The sequence below is a fragment of the Castor canadensis genome, chromosome 11, assembly GCF_047511655.1.
Source record: "Castor canadensis chromosome 11, mCasCan1.hap1v2, whole genome shotgun sequence".
Lineage (NCBI taxonomy): Eukaryota > Metazoa > Chordata > Mammalia > Rodentia > Castoridae > Castor > Castor canadensis.
Window position 1 is genome coordinate 81,668,628 of NC_133396.1, and position 6,000 is coordinate 81,674,627.

A 6,000-nucleotide genomic window follows, 5' to 3' on the forward strand; every position below is an offset into this window, starting at 1 on the left:
TACACCCCACAATTTCATGATCCATTCTTCAGTTATAGGGCATATGGGTTGTTACCAGAGCTTGGCTATTGTGAATAGTGGAATAGTGTTGTGATGAACATTGGTGTATAGGTGTCTCTACTGTATCCTGTCTTATGTTCCTCTGGATAGATGCCCAGGAATCTGTATCACTGGATCATATGGCAGTTCTATCTCTAGTTTTTTGAGGACTCTCCATACTGCTTTCCACAGTGGTTGTACTAATTTGCATTCCCATCAACAAGTTTATAAGGGTTCCTGTTTCACCACATCCTCACCAGCATTTGTTGTTACTACTCTTGATTATGGTCAATCTTACTGGGGTGAGATGACATCTAAGTGTTGTTTTGATTTGTGCCTCTTTCATAACTAAGGAAGTTGAATGCTTCTTCATGTATTTATTGGCCATTTGTACCTCTTGCTTTGAGAATTCCCTGCTTAATTCATGTGCCCATTTCTTCATTGGGGTGTTGCTTCTTTGGGAGCTGAGTTTTTTGAGTTCCCTGTAGATTCTGGACATTAGTCCCTTATTGGTTGAGTAGCTGGCAAAGATTTCCTCCCATTCTGTGGGCTGTCTCTTGAGTCTAGTGACTGTTTTCTTTGCTGTGTAGAAGCTCTTTAGTTTGGTACAGTCCTGTTTGTTCATTGTTTCTCTTATATGCTGAGCCTTTTGAGTTCTGTTTAGGAAGTTTTTCCTTATACCTATCTGTTCCAGTGTATTTCCTACTGCTTCTTGGAGTTGTTTCAAAGTTTCAGGCCTTAAATTAAGGTCTTATATTTCATCCACTTTGAGTTGATTTTGGTACAAGGTGAAAGACAGGGATCTAGTTCAGTCCAGTTTTCCCAGCAGCATTTGTTGAAGAGGCTGTCTTTTCTCCATCATGTATTTTGGGCAAAATCAGTTGTCTATACATGTATCGGTTTATGTCTGGATCTTCTAGTCTGATCCATTGGTTTTCCTGTCTGTTCTTGTGCCAATACCATGCTGTTTTTATTGTTATGGATCTGTAGTACAGTTTGAAGTTGGGTATTGTGATGCCTCCAGCCTTGGACTTTTTGCTCAGAACTGTTTTGGCTAATTGAGGTCTATTGTGTTTCCGTATTTATTTCATGATTGTTTTCTATTTCTGTGCAGAATGTCATGAGAAATTTGATAAGGATTGCATTGAACATGTAGATTGCTTTTGGTAATATGGCCATTTTCACAATGTTGATTCTACTGATCCACGAGCATGGAAGGTCTTTCCATCTTCTGATGTCTTCTTCAATTTCTCTCTTCACTGGTTATAGTTTTCACTAAAAAGGTCTTTGGTTTCTTTCATTAAATTTATTCCAAGGTACTTTATTGTTTTTGAGGCTATTGTAAATGGTATTGTTTCCCTGATTTCTTTCTCAGTCTATGTGTTGTTGGTATATAGAAAAGCTACTGATTTTTGTATGTTAATTTTGTATCCTGGTACTTTGCTGAAAGAGTTTATGATTACAAGCAGTTTTTGGTAGAGTTTTTGGGGTCTCTTAGGTATAGGATCATGTCATCTGCAAATAGGGATAGTTTGAGTTCTTCCTTCCTTATTTGAATCCCTTTTGTTTCTTGCTTTTGTCTTATTGCTCTAGCTAGGAATTCCAAAACTATACTGAATAGGAGTGGAGAAAGTGGACAGCCCTGTCTCATTCCTGACTTTAAGGGGAGCAGTTTCAGTTATTCTCCATTTAGTATGATGTTGGCTCTAGGTTTGTCATATATAGCCTTTATTATCTTGAGGAACATTCTTTCTATTCCTGGTTTCTTCAGAGCTTTTATCATGAAAGGGTGTTGGATTTTTGTCAAATGTGTTTTCTACATTTATTGAAAGGATCATGTGGTTTTTGTCCTTGCTTCTGTTTATATGCTGTATTACTTTATGGATTTATGTTTGTTGAACCATCCTTGCATCCCTGGAATGAAACTTACTTGGTCATGTGTATGATCTTTTTGAGGTGTTGAAATCTGTTTGCCAGTATTGTCTTGAGAACTTTTGTATCTATATTCATTAAAGATATTGGTCTATAATTCTCTTTTCTGGTTATGTCTTTATTGGGTTTCAGAATGAGTGCAATGCTAGCTTCATAGAATGAGTTTGGTAGTGTTCCTTCCCTTTCTATTTCCTGGAAAAGTCTGAGGAGTATTGGTGTTAGTTCTTCTTTAAAGGTTTGGTAAAATTCGGCTGAGAGTCCATCAGGTCCTAGGCTCTTCTTTGTAGGAAGACACTTTACTACTGCTTCAATGTTATTGCTTGTAATAGGACAATTTAGGTGGTTAATAGTTTCTTTGTTCAATTTGGTTGGCTATATGTGTCTAGGAGTTTATCCATTTCATCTAGATTTTCCAGTTTATTTGAATATAAATTTTCAAAGTACTTTCTAATTATTCTCTGGATTTCATTGGTATTTGTGGTTATGTCCCATTTTTCATTTCTGATTTTATTTATTTGGGTATTCTTCCTCCTCCATTTTGTCATGTTGGCTAAGTGTTTGTCAAACTTGTTAATCTTTTCAAAGAAACAACTTTTTTTTTCATTGATTCTTTTTATAGTTTATTTGGTTTCAGTCTCATTGATCTCAGCCCTGACCTTTATTATTTCTTTCTGTCTGCTGGTTTGGGGTTTGGTTTGTTCTTGTTTTTATAAGAACTTAAGGTGTATCATTAGATTGTCTATTTGAGAGGTCTCTGTTTGTTTTTTTTTAAACATAGGTACTTATAGCTATTAACTTTCCCCTTAGCACAGCCTGTGCTTTGTCCCACAGATTCTGATAGATTGTATTTTTATTTTCATTGGATTCTAGGAACTTTTTGATTTCTTCCTTTATTACTTCAGTCACCCATTGGTTTTTCAGCAGTGTGTTGTTCAATCTCCATGTGTTTGAATATTTTCAGTGGTTTCTTTTGTTGAGGTCTAGTTTTATTCCATTGTGATCTGATGTGATGCAGGGGGTTATTTTGATTCTCTTGATTTGTTGAGACTTGCTTTCTGTCCTAAAATGTGATCTATTTTGTAGAAAGTTCCATGAGCTGCAGAAAAGAATGTGTATTGCCTATTTGTTGGGTGAAATACCCTGTAGATATCAGCCATGTCTATTTGTTCTAATGTGTGGAGAAGCTCTGAAGTTTCTTTGTTAATCTTTTGTCTGAATGACCTATCTGTTGGTGACAGAGGGGTATTCAGTTCTCCCACTATTGCTGTGTTAGCATCTATCTGTGCTCGTAGGGCTATTAGGGTTTTTTTTTTTTTTTTTGTAGATTGGTGCCCCTGTGTTGGTTCATATATGTTAAGGATTGATATTTCCTCTTGATGACTTGTTCCTTTCATTAATATAAAGTGACCTTCATTGTCTCTTCTGATGGAATTTAGTGTGAAATTTACTTTGTCAGATATGAGTATAGCTACTCCTGCCTGTTTATGGGGTCCATTTTCTTGGAAAAGTTTTCCAACCTTTGACTCTAAGCCAGTGTTTGTTTTCTCAGTGATATGAATTTATTGCAAGCAATGTATGGTTGGGTCTTGTTTTTTAACCCAATATGCTATTCTATATCTTTAGATTGGGGCATTAAGGCCATTTACATTTAGTGTTTATATTGAGAGGTACTTGCTTCCAGTCATTTTGGTTCCCCTATTGTTTAGTTTTACTTATTCTTTGTTTACTAGCCTGTTTGCTCAGAAGGGTGTATTCTTTTTTGAGTCTTCCTGTCTAACTGTAGTTTCTTCTAAAAGTCCTTTTATTATCTTCTATAGTGCTGGCTTGGGGGTCACAAATTCCTTTAGTTTTTCCTTGTTGTGGAAGGTTTTAATTTCTACTTCAATTAGGGAAGATAGTTTTGCTGGGTAGACTAGTGTAGGTTGACAGTTTCTTTCTTTCAGGGCCTGAATTATTTATTTCCATGACCTTATTGAGTTTAGAGTTTGGGTTGAGAAATCAGCTGTTATTTGACTGGGTTTGCCTTTATATGTGACTTGTCTTTTCTCTTTTGCAACTTTCAAAATTCTTTCTTTGTTCAGTGTGCTGAGTGTTTTGATTATCATGTATCTGGGGGTGTTTCTTGTTTGGTTCTGACAGTTTGGTGTCCTGTAAGCTTCCTGCACCTGGGTGACTCTCTCTTCCTCAAGGTTAGGGAAGTTCTCTGCTATTATTCTATTGAATAGGTTGTCAATTTCTTTGGTTTGTATTTCCTCTCCTTCTACTCCCATGATTTGTAGATTTGGTCTTTTCATAATGTCCCAGGTAGCTTGCATATCCCATTCATATTTTCTTAGCACTCTTTTATGATCTTTCACTATTTGGTCTAATTCCTCTACTTTGTCTTCCTTTCCTGATACTATATTTTCAACTTGCTCCACTCTGTTCACCAAGCTTTCGATTGTGATATTTATTTGGGATATTGAGTTGTTTATTTCGGATTGATTATTTTTCAGGATTTCTATATCTTTATTGAAAGATATCTTTCATATCCTGGATAGTCTTCTTAATTTCATTCATCTGTTTGCATTCTCTTTGAGCTCCTTTAATTGTTTATTCACATTCTCTTTGAGGTCAAATACTAACTTTTCTGTTTCTTCTTCGAGGTTATTAATCATTTTACTATTGGTTTTTGAATTCATTATTTGATAGCACTTCCGCTATGCAGGTGTTTAGATCCTTAGTGGTGGAATTGGCTTTTGATGGAGAGCGGATGTCTTACTGTTTCATTCTGTGTTGAGATTTATGCATTTGGAGTTGTTTTTGGTTAGGGTTTTTATCCCTTGTGCCCCTGTAGTTGGGGTTTTGAGGTTTTTTCCTCCTGGAGCTCCAACAGTGTTCCTCAGACAGGGGTATGCTAGCTATGTTACCCCTTGCAGAGTTCTTGTGTGGTACCAATTACCTCTTTTCTCTCCTCAGCAAGGGGACTGGAGTTCCTGCTCTTTGATGGGACCACAGGGGCTATCCTGCAGTTGGGCGCTCCCCACTGGGAGTGCTGGGTTTCTGTGCACTGTAGGGAGCAGGCCTCCTAACACCAGCAGAGAACTATATTGCCACTCAGTGGAGGAGCTGAGATTCCAGCTCTTGGACAGAGAGACGTGACTCTCCTGCAGGGAGGTGCAGTGTGAAGCAATGGGCTTCTGTGTACCTTGGGGGAACATGGCTTCTGGTGCCACCTGGAGAATAGCAGGTTGTAGCTTTCCTCCCCTCAGTGGGGAATCTGGCATTCTTGCTCTTTGACAGGGGAGAGAGGGCTCTCTTGCTGTCAGGGACAGTGGGGAGGCTGGGCCTCTGTGCTCTGGCACCAGCAGACTAGCCTGGAGCCTGGGGTTCACTTAGGTTTGTGGCACGGAGTAGCAAGTTGAGGGTACCTATGGGGCAGCAACGCCAATCAACTTGAATCGTCTGGTGCCCACAAGGCAGCGGAGACCCTGGAGTCTATTTGCATTGGGTGTGGGCTTCCAGGGGCCACAGTAGCTGCCGCAGGCATAGGGAACCCAAGTCTGCAGGCAGCAAGAGCCGAGAGGCTTTTTTGTTGGCACTGGGGTACCTGGAGCCATCGCAACTGCTGCAGGTGTGAGGGAACCAGGCCGTCAGGCAGTGGGAGTTCTGGGACCTGCTTTCCAGGCATGGGCTCCAGAAGGGTAGTGCAGTAATGTTGCAAGCATGGGGGAACCAAGCCTTCAGGTAGTGGGAGCCCTGGGGCCTGATTTCCTGCAAGGGCTTCAGGGAGGGTAGTTCAGGCTTGGGGGAACCAAGACTGCAGTCAGCAGGAGTTCTGGGGCTTGATTTCCTGCATGGGCTTCAGGGAGTGCATTTCAGTGGTGCTGCTTCTGGGTTAACTGAGCTTGCTGGCTTGCACCTTCTATTACCTGTGAATCAGTGGGAGCTGTGGGTCCTGCTTACACAGGGGCATTGGTTTTCCTGGTATTTGAGGGTGAAGGTAGCAGGCAGTGTAGTAGCAGGGAGCATGGAGCTCTGAGTTCCTGT